Raw genomic sequence first — 12,169 nt, forward strand, 5'->3', positions numbered from 1 at the left:
ATGTCACAAAGAATCTGCATGACCTTATGACCCAAATTACCAGGACAGAGCAAAGGTTAAATAATCACAGTCTTCACGTCTCACATGGATTCAAGAATAAATGAATTGGAAACTACTCAAGCTAAGGATTCTCTTTTGTCAAAATGGATTCATCATAACATTACTTCTATTTAATCGCCCCAGTGTAAGTCACTTGTCTATGGAAGAAAGCAGGATCCTTAACATCAAGAACAATGAACCTATCAATTGGCATATGAAAAAAAAGAAAATATGTACTAATAATGGCTAGCATGCAATTATGTGCCTGGTCACAGACCCAATACAGAGTTATTCACCAATGCCAGAGAACAGTCACTTCCCACACAGCATTTTTCAGACTTCTAATTTCTTATCATTCTGTTGCATATAGGTAAAGCCTTATAAAATAAGGGCCTTGTTACCCGTGTAAAGTCATGGCTCAGTGTCGCAGTGTCCAGAAATCGCGCTGACCAGCGCAGCCACAGGCTAGCTCAGGGTGTCTCACTGCGGCAGCGTGGTATGGTCGGAGCGGCAGGCAAAGCGCGCCGCTTCCTTCCTGTGGGAACTTGTATCCCACCACCCGCGACGGGCACGTAGATGACGTAAGTAACCTCGGCAGCTAAATGAAAGGCAGACTCTCCCGAGCAGGATGTAACGTAGGTTTATTGAGGCAGAGGGAGCGCGGGGCTCTGCACGCTGCACCTGCTGCCCAGGAGAGACCCTGAGGCCAGGCGCGCGGCAGCTTTTTAAGGGGGGGTGGAAACGGGGGTGGCGACAACCGGTCAGCCAGTCACAGGAATCGGGGGGTTAACTGGGGGTGTGAACCCTAAAACTGGGGACCAACCACGAAATGATGGGAGGGGGTCTCCAGGGCCCCAGCCTATCACTCGGCACCCCTCCCGGAGTTTTCCAGAAGCCAGGGAAGGGTCTCCGAGTGACAGACAGGGCGGCCACGAGGAGAGAGGGGGGGATTGACAGCGACAGGTGCAGGGAAGGAATTAATGACAGAAAACGTCTGGCCATACAGTAGACCAAACAACCTAACTCATAAGGGGAAAACTAATGCAGAACACAGGGGTATACAGTGGACTCCAACCATTATAAAAATAACTTAAAAATCTTACAAAAATAACTTAATAAAAACAATTCTCACACCACCACAGCTCAGGCCTGCTACTTAGGCTCAGTAGAAGGGAACTATGGGAGAGTGACTCAGCTGGAATAGAGGTAGAGAGATGTGAGAGACATGAGAGATGTGCTGCGTGACTGCCGCATGTCCATGTGGTGTATGGTGGCTGGTTGACTTGGGCTTGTTGTGCCTCAAAACTGTGTAAACTGATAACCAGCTAGCTGCTTAAAAAGGCCTGGTTTTTGCAATAAAACTGATCTCCTTTGCACCTGTCTGGGGACTCCGTGTTGCTTTGCTTCATACAGCATTCCATAAGGAATTCATTTTTGTAGATCTGTAAAACATAGGATCTCATCTAGAAATCAATTTTGGCAATTCTTTAAAATTAAACATCAACTAAAAAATATCTACAAAAAAACCCCAAACACCCACCTATTTGCAATGTCATAGGCCAGTATGTAAAACTAAAATTGTCCACAGCTGTCTGCTTTAAAAATGGCCCCTAACATTCAGAAACTTTGCAGCATATCTGCTGTTTCACCAGTGTACCTGAAAAAAAAAAATTAAGAGTATGGTTTTCCTCTTCACTGAAGTCTTTCAGACATGCCATTACTCTGTGGAAGATGTAGCCTACCAATAGGAGAAAGAAGTAAAAGTATGAACAAGAATGGGGCATTTCCATGTTCTGAAACAGTATTTTAAAACTACTTAGTGAAAAAGTTCCCAGATGTTCAGAAGCGCTAGTAAACTGAAAACTGAAATACATATTTAATATAATTGGGTGCATTGGGACAGTTCCATGTATTAATCCATGTATTAATCCATGTATTAATCAGGTTCTAATTATGACTTGATATTCTTTGAAATGGGGTTATTCAATATCTTTGGCAGCTCTCTACTATCTCATCTGAACACCCTCTGCCAGTGAAGCTTACAAGGAGTATGTCATACTTCTCTGAATTCATGCATCTTGAGCAGAGGAGGATTAGACAATCCTTCCGGTAGCCACTGCACAGAAACTTAGAATACCATAGCTTCACCACAGAATAAAATTTCTGTAGTTTTCTTTGTCATTTTGATACCACCACAGCTTCTGGTTCCTCAGTGTTACTATGAGCCTTGTCAGTATAGTTTCAATTGTATGCAGTGCAGGATGAGGTTGGAAGAAGATGGAACCATTGAATCTGCTTTGACCCTAGAATGAGATTTTTAGTAAAACTTCTTATGCAACTTGTAGCTCTTGAGTCTGGGAAAAAAGAGAAATCTACACCCATGTGTATATCTGCATATAAACTCAAGGTGCTTCATAATTACAGAATTCGGCTACAAGGGAGCTAGCCATTTATGCAAGGGAGCTAGCCATTTACAGAAGACAGTTTTGTTTTGTTTTGGTTTTTTTCCATTACATAAAATAGATTGTGCTGGACAAAAAAGATTCTTTAAAATAAATGGTGTTTTGATTCATTATGTTAAATGTGTAGAATTTCTTAACATAAACTTATTAAGACAAATTAATCTACAGCCATATTTCCAAACAGTTGCCTGCGTTCCAGTTTTTCAAAGTTAAGCCTGAAATGTTCCCAGCATGAGTTTTCAGAGGTGATGAGAGCCTACTACCTCTACTGACCCTATGTAGCACTGCGACAAGTCATGAAAACACACCATATTTTGAGTTAAGCACACACAAATAAGACTAATGAATATGTCCGAATTTTTTGGCAATGTCTGAGTTCCACAGAGGTTATATCAAATATTGTAAACATCTTAAATAAATAACCACAGTGCATGGATGATCACACAGAATTGTAGTATTAAAAAGTGGAAGTGTATTCAGCATTTATATTCCTTTTTTTCCTTTTTTAACAGAACACTGAGTCTAATGAAATCTTGCTTGCTCATGGTCTTGTTTCCCTTTTACTCAATCCTGTGTTGGATTCATCATATTCCTGTGTTTAAAGTGGGAGTCTGTTTTCATGGAAGTGATTGATGTCACAAATTCAGTTAGACCTTGTCCTAGGTTACAATGTAAGATGTGCCCAAAGTATGTATTCTATCACCATCTACATGAGATGTTGAAACTAGGTTGGGCAGTGTTTCCCTTGCCCCTTCCCTCCAGACTATCTTCTGTTAATGACCCATCAATGCCCTGCTGCATGACTCATAGATAACTCCCTCCAGGAGCTATCTCTGTTTAATTGGCAATCAAGGATCCATTACAAGACTGATAAAATGATATCAGCCCATTGTGAGATGCTCTGCCCAGGGGGAGGAGCCAAGGATTCCCACCTGGATATAATCTGGGATTTGGGACAGCACAGGCAGTCTTACCCACTGGATTCCCAGAGGCCAAGAGCTACCAGACCTTTCTGCTTGAACACTGCTTCAACAAGACCACTTCATCTGGACTGCTACCACCAAGGTTTCAGGTTGTATTCTGACTCTGCCAGTGATCTTTTGTACTATTGCATGTGTTTTATTTTATTTTATTTTTTTTTTCTCTCCTATTAAATTGTTTTTTCTGACTTGGAGTCTCTCACTGGTTTTGCCTTCAAGCCAGCCAGACCTTCATGACATAATCAAATATTTTTGAAAAATCAGACTAGAGAAGAAGAAAATCATTGTTCAAATAGCAAAGCTTAGATAACAAGCTAAAAGGAAAAAGTACACAGGAATATACAACGAGTAAGGTGTAAAATTACATTTCTCTGAGATCAGACTTTGCATGTCTTTTTAGTCATTTTTGCTGTATCCAAGTCTTCAATTACATGTGTTGGCTGAAACTTCTTACTAGCTCTTTATGTGGTCTGTCAGACTTGTCAGATACAGTATGTCTTCTGTAAGAGTAAAAATGTGCTTACAAAATGCTCAATGGCACCAAGTGAGCTACATTCCTGTTCCTATTGTAGAATGTAACCAGCTGTTACACTTTTACTAATAGGAAACTAGCAGCAAAGGTAAGAAACAGATAATTGCAACAATTTGAAGACAGCAATTTTGAAAGAAAAAAAAAAAAAAGTTAAGAAGTTGCTGCAGCCTTCTGAATATATTTGTTCAAATCCCAGTAAATGGCAAAACAATTTGTTTCTTCATGATAGGCCTAAATAGCATTGTAGATAGAATAAGCTATTTGAAATATTTTTTTTTCCTCAGTATTCCCCTATTGGCTAGCGTAGATTTTTGCTGCTTACTCTGTGCTTTTGGCTATCCCAATCTTAAAATGTTCACTTTCTTCATGGAGGTTCCAAATGCCTGTAGAGCCCAGCAGTGCACCTAGGTGTCCTAAAAATTGGGTATTGAAATATTCTCTGATACCAGGCTCACTTTTAGAAAAACTTACAAGTAAAGTTCACTTTTTGTGTCTAAGATAACTGATGAACGTAATATTTGTGCAGAGGTCAAAGTGCTTACATTAAAGATATGTCATACAGGCCGGCCTCATAAAGAGTTCAGGTGGAGGTGTAGAATGTAGAGCCTTTTTGTTCTGTACCTTTTCTAACAGAGATACAAATGCCCAGATCTTGCCTAATCTTGGAGCTAGGAGACTGTTGGAATGTGCAATTTGATCTGAAACGATGGAGAACCACCAGCTACAAATGACCTGGGAGATCTAAGAAAAAGGACTAGATAGCCTCTTTTCTTCTGTTCTACCTCCAGGTTAGAGTTTTGTACAAGATGGATTCATACACCATTTCTTGTGCTTATTTTGTCTGGTATTTGAATACTTACCCTGTATTAGCAGCAGCTGCATGTCTAAGACACCAATCCAAACCTCACTGGAATCAATGGAGGGTCCCACTGAAAAAAAATATTGGCAATGTTCTAAAGTTGGGAGGTCAGAGGTTGCTGATAGCTAACATAATCCATCTTCATAATAACAAAGTGTTTATGCTGCCTAAGCTTATCTTATTAGTATTTAATTGGAAGCCAGGCATAAACTTCTTTCAGTCAGCAGTTCATTAAATTTACAAGCATTCCCACACATACTTGTGTGTGGGATGCGGAGTAGATGAGAGACATTTGACTATTTGGAGGCTGACTTTGGCACAGAGCTACTCTTCCAGACACACTGTTTCTTTTCTGTATTTGAAGAGCAAAAGCAGAAAACTATTTCATGCTATATAACAATGCTGCCTACATTTGTCCCCATGTCCACAGCATAAAACTGTTTACACTTGTAATAAATGCAGCCATTCAGACTAAGATTTGGCATGGTGAATACCTGTCTCATTTGTCTAAGTTTAAGCCCAAATGGCCCACTCATTTCCAAGATTTTTGGAGGAATTGAGGGGTCCTGGAAGATACGCCAGCTAGCCCTTTTATCATCTCCATGTCTTGTTACAGAGTACTACACTTTGTCAGTGACATCACTGGAGTGCCATGGATGTGCCTTTTACTGACTTTTCACCTGTCAGAAGTCATGCAAACAGGCTAAGTTGCAGTATTTCCATCTTGATGGACCTAAAATTTAGAAATAAGCCATATTAAAACACAAGTGTGTCCTAAAGAAAAGTGGTGCCATATGGTAATATTGAGGCGGTATCACAGAAGAAATTAAATCCTTGCAAATACCTGCTAAATATGTTTGAAACAACTTTTATAGATACATTTTCTATATATTGACTATAAGGACTGAAACAAGGTACAGATTGTACACATTTATGCTTTTTTTCCCTTGGTAGAAAAATTAACTTCTCTAAAGTAAGAAGTTATTCATTCAAGCTATGCAAGATTGTCAAAAATAATATGAATAATATTGTATGATCTATTAACATCAGTTCAGGTCATGTCCTCACATAGAAAGGTTGCCTGAGCTTAGACATAAAAGGGGAAAAAATCTTTTGCTTCATGGTGTCTCTCTATGTGAGAGACATCAAGGATGGAGAAAAAATAATTAGCAAACTCACTCACACTCTCAATTTCTGTTCTCCAAACCCACCCATAAAAGTTTTCAAGCAATATGATGTAAGATCAATTAATTGTCTGGGGCAAGGGGCTTGTCAATCATAAAGAACCTGTAAAATTTCTCAGATAATTTGTGGGTGACCTTGAATTTCTGCTTTATTCTGGCTCTCTAAGAACACCATGTATGCAGGAATCACAGTACAAGGTTTCCATGAGGCCAAATCGAAAGTAAGTGCAGTCTTGATCTCAACATCTCCCAGAACTGCTGCAAAACTTACTACAAAGGGAGAGAAACTTTCTCACTCTCTCCCAGGAAAATGCCAAAACTGACTGTAAAACCTGCAATTTTCCCTCCTAATCAGCATTAAAGATACAGGAGCAACTTTTCATAAAATTGAATGTTCACCTCCGACCTATTTGCTTTTCTCTTCTAAATGACAAATTACGCAAGTAAATTTATATGCATTTGCTCATGCTGTTTCCCCCTAAATGGTTTCATAATGTGCTCAAATTTCCCAATTATGCCCTAACATTGCTGGCTCTAACTCTTGTTATGCTATAATACTGTTGAATTATTTTCTTTTATATATATAGGAGTTCCCAAAGACTTTCAAAGAAAGTAAATCCTCTTACAAGACTTGGCAGACAAACAATACATTATTGGAGGAGAAGAAGTAGGAGGAGAAAAAAACCCCAAAACTATCTTTTAACTGGCTAAACAGAAATAATATCTATTCCATTTTTATGTACATTGGAAACATTTACTGCAAAACACTGTAAATATTTTGTAAATTCATTCAGCTTTCTTAAAAAAAAAAAAAAAAAAAAAAAAAAGAGAGAGACAAACCTCCACAATGTTTTCAGGTGAAATTAAAAGTATTGAATATGTTTCAAGTATTAACACAGTAAAAATCCTGGTACCACTGAACAGAATGGATATATCCCTTGTGACTACATTAGGGGCACGATTTTACTTTATTTCATCCTGGAAAAAAAGTTTTCTCTGTTTTTTCTTGTATCATTTTGATCTGAATTATGTGTGTTTATTCTGCCTGCCCTGCCTTTAAATAAACTTAGATATATTTTCTCATTAACCATGTTATTAAAAAGACATAATGGAATTCCAATTGCCTGCATTTGGAAGTGACTGTGGATTTTAACAGCTTTAATCTGAGTACATTAAAAATTCGTAATTTTAGAAATTTTCAGTTCTTCACTCTGAGAAACCCATTCCTGAAAAACAGGGTAACTGAGAAGATGTGCCTTCTAAAACCAAGGAAGGGTACTGAGTCTAGGCAGATCTGTGTTAATAGTGGTACAGTCAGAAAAAGAAAACTTGTATTTGAATTGTATTAAGAGAAATCAGATTCATGTCAGTGACAGCAAGTAAGGGAATTTCTATAATATGAACAATCCAATAATTTGATGATTTTTAGATTATCCTGGAAAAACAGTGAAGAGTATGTCCTTTTGCATTGACGGTAGATGTGACATAATGGGATTTTTCCAGCTCTGGTGTTTGTGATTCATTATCTGAAATCAAAGTAAGGAAAAGAGTCAGAAATAAAAAAAATAATGTCTAATCAAAGGTGTTACAAATGCCTTGTCTTGGGAATTATATTTTCCAAAGTAATATGTATTTCTACTACTACAGCCTAACTAATGTTTCAAAAACATCTTCATTGGATTGGACAGATTTTTCACATTATAAATATGAGCTATCACAGCTTTCTGTTTATCTGTATTTTTTAAGTAAATCAAGTTCCTTCTTAGTTTTGCTGGCAAATTTTCATCCAATGAGCTAAAGTTTTTTAAAGAGATTGGATTTTCTTACCAATATAATTCTTATTGTTATGCAATAAAAAATAATAGCAATGATTTGACATTTCAAACAGGAATTGATGGAGTGAGATAAGTGTTTAATTAGGTAGGAGTCAGGTACAGTGTAATAGCAAGTCTAAAATATAATGAAAATAATTTATAAATCAAATATTCCCTTCAAAAAGTGTGATTATAAAAAAACATGTATTTGTAGAATAGAACCACAATTCAAGAAACATTCAGGGAGCAGAGATAGCTGAACTGCTGAGTGACATTTTCTTGTGTTAAAAGAGAACAGTAAATTTTCTGTAGTGGCTGAAGTCAGACCCAGAGCAAATGGCTCTATATGTATTTGTACATGTTATAAAAAAATAACATGTCATCCAATGTTATTAAATTTCTGTAAGCTCTTACTTGTAACAGTAGTTATAAGCTGGGGAAAAAAAAAAAAATTCATGAACAGGAGGTGGGGATAAAAGTAAAAGACTAAGATCTAGTGAAAATCTGTTGACAATACAACCATTTTGCCCCTCTTAGTAAGGACTAGGAATACTCCCTTTTCTCCATACCACTGACTTCTGTGGCATCTCCACTACATCATACAATTTTGTCATATGTTTATTTTTATGTAATTCTATGGTGAACAGGGAGTTGTACTCCATGATCTTTTTATGTCTCTTCCAGCTTTTTCCAGATTCTGAGTCTATGACATTGCTGGCAATGGTAAATCCATGTACAGCTGAGCCTATTTTCCCAAGTCGGGGCACACATAGTTTGTATAGCTGCAGATAACTGCATGAGTTCCTTGAAAATTATCTAAGCATTCTTTTAGTGTACTCATAAAACCGCAATCTGATTAGTGCTATTCCCAAGTACAGTGCAAATACTGATGTTTATACATTCATTCTGAAGCAGAGAAGGTTTATTGAGATAGCAACTAGGGCAAAGATTACAGATTTGCACAAAGGTTGACCTAAAGGAACTTCAAGAAACAGACTATCCACTTTCCCAAAAAACTATAATCCTGACAGATCCTTATATAAAGTGCTTTTAAATATGTCCAGCAAGGGAGACTTCATAGCCTTCACAAATTATCTGGCCCAGAACTTTTCAACACATTCTTAATGTGAGCTGTTTTTATTGAGCAACTTTAACTTTTCTTACTTTAGTTGAAGCCTATTGCTTCTCATTGCCATTGAATAGACATTGATTATCTTAATCTTTGCAGCAACATTTTATGTACATGAAGATTCTTGTCTGTATTACTCCTTTGTCATTTTTTTCCCTGGGTTAATTAACCCCAATTTTCCCAGGCTTTTTATGTAGGTTCTGCATTTGGTGAGCTTTTCATGGCCCTGTTCGGGGTTCTCTGCTATTGTTTTGATTTTGTTTTGTGTTCTTCCTGAAAGCACTGTCCAAAACTGAAAAAAAACCAAAGCCATAAGAATACGGAATTTTTAGCTACATCTTTTAAAATGTTCCTCTGATTGTATGTCCCAATATGCTTTTCTTCCAACATCATGATCTTGTTAACTCATGATCAACTGGTAAGCCAAGTCACACGTCACACCCATGGAGGCTTGTTGTGAGGCAGTTGATGCTCATCACACAATTGTGCAATTGAACATTCTTGTTTGAATAAAGTGTCTTGTGTTTACTGTTGAGTATCATTCATTCACTTGCATATCCTTTTTCCAATTTTGCCAGCACCATTTTCAGTCTTAAACCTCTTTCAGCTTGTCTGCAAATTTAATAAGCACTTTATTATGGTTTTGTAATTTTACTGAAAATATTTAACATAGAAAACCAGGTGCAGGCTAGTGAAAAATTACCAGCTGCTCCAGGTTTGTTTAGATTAAAAAACAAGTAACTCACTGTCCTAGGTTACAATGTAAAATGTGACCAAAGTATGTATTCTATCACCATCTACATGAAATGTTGAAACTAAGTTGTGCACCACTGTTTCCCTTGCCCCCTCCCTCCAGACTATCTTCTGTTAATGACCCATCAATGCCCTGCTGAATGACTCATAGATAACTCCCTCCAGGAGCTATCCCTGTTTAATGGACAATCAAGGACCCATTGCAAAACTGATAAAATGATATCAGTCCATTGTGAGGTGCTCCACCCAGGGGGAGGAGCCAAGCATTCCCACCTGGATATAATCTGGGCCTTGGGACAGCACAGGCAGTCTTACCTACTGGATTCCCAGAGGACAAGAGCTAACAGACCTTTCTGCTTGAACACTGCTTCAACAAGACCACTTCATCTGGACTGCTACCACCAAGGTTTCAGGTTGTATTCTGACTCTGTCAGTGATCTTTTGTACCATTGCATGTGTTTTATTTTATTTTATTTTACTTTTTTTCCCCTCTCCTATTAAATTGTTTTTTTCTGACTTGGAGTCTCTGGCTGGTTTTGCCTTCAAGCCAGCACACTCACCATGACATGTTTTCATATAAGTGCTTTTGCCATCCCCATCTTAGCAATTTCATCTTGAACACACATCCCTGGCCTAGTATGCATCTGTCATGCAGAGAGAGGAAAAACACCCTTACAATAGTCAAGATATATACCATCTATATGTTCCCTTCTCTAAAGCTGTGGCTGTGGTAGAGTAAGGGGCTGTGGTAGAGTAAGACAGATTACTGTGTTCATGACAAACTCCCGTGTATATTCACCCATTTCCTCACTAACTTGGTAGTGTTGGCAAGTAGAATGATTCATAATTTTTAGTTTGCTTCCCATTTTTAAAAGAAGCAATCTATTTCTTTTTTTCTTCCCTAGAGCTTCACCCCATTGCTCAAGAATAGCTAGTACAGATTTTGATATATCTTTGGGTGATTGTTTGAGCAAGAATCTCATCAATCATTAGTTTGAGGTTGTATTAATCCACAGGTGAAATACTTTGGTGGCTGCCAATTTGGAAGCATCAAGTTCACTGAATTATTCTCATGCTACCCTATACAGATACTGTCTTGACCTCATGCTTATCTTAATGTTGTTAGAGAATACTAATCAAAAAATATGAAACCTTTGAATTTTGTGCCTTATCTATCATTGTTTCCTCCTCCTTTGCCTGCAATAGAGCAGCAATTCTCTCTTTAGCCTTACAGTGCTGATGTTCTTGTTCCTGGTGATGTATCTCACTAATTTTCTACTTCAGACCTCCATATGTGTTTACATACCTGAACCTAGTTTCCACCTTCTGTATGTTTTGCTTATGTTTCATGTCTGTGAAATCCGTCATAAAGAAAAATTCTCCCTTCCTACATTTTCCTACTTTGCGTCCTTAGTATCATTGCTTTACCAGCTCTACAAAAACTTTTACTTCTTTGACTTATGTTCTGATTTCTGCGCCTTTTTTTTTTTTTTTTTTTTTTTTTTTTTTCCCCAGTTTGCTGATTTCATGCTACATTGCACCATCTTATTTAAAAGTAACTCAGCCTTCCTGTCATGGTTGATACTTTACTTTGTACGCTCAACATTCTCAAACTCCTTGGTGAGAATGAAACTTCAAAGCTCTTTCACTAGTGCATACTTCACTGTCTGGACCTAAACATTATTACTAATGCATTCCAAGAACTTGCTGAGCAGTCTGCATACTGTTCTGTAACTTCCCCAAAGTCACACCAAACTTCTGCAGAATTTAGCTCAATTCTGAAATTGCCTCTGTTGACCACAGAACATCTTCATCCTGTGACAACCCAAATAAAGATAACCATGCGTTCCTTGATCTAATATGCACCACACACACCTACATCGCCAGATCCACCTACCCCTCCCCCCAACCGGGAGAGTTACAAGTAGAACTAGTGTTCACATGTTTGGAATTATTTTTGCTTCTTCCATACTATCAGCCCTTCAAGATGAAAGCTAAGGGAATATAAGTAAAAAAGCTTTTGTCAAGCATAAAAAGCACAGAGGATTTTTGGGCTCACTTCCTTCCTGAAACATTTTGGATACGAGAAGGAGAATACAGTGCAAAATTTAGAAAACAGACCCCTAAGCTCTACATCAATATCATATATTTGGTAACAGCAATATGAGACAGAATATAGTCTTCCAAGTACATTCATAGGTCTGATCCACATGTCGTAATGAAGGCATAGGAAATTAGACCAGTTGTTTTTCCTTACAGCTGGAATGTGTCTTACTTTATAATTTTCACAATGAAAATAATGAGATGATAGACCCTATGATTATTTTCTTTACTATACATCTCATTTAATTCAGTAAGACAAGACTTTAACCTGGGGTCTGAAAGATTATTAAGTGGGCAAAATCCTCTAGTTGAAA

The sequence above is a fragment of the Hirundo rustica genome, chromosome Z, assembly GCF_015227805.2.
Source record: "Hirundo rustica isolate bHirRus1 chromosome Z, bHirRus1.pri.v3, whole genome shotgun sequence".
NCBI classification, from domain to species: Eukaryota; Metazoa; Chordata; class Aves; order Passeriformes; family Hirundinidae; genus Hirundo; species Hirundo rustica.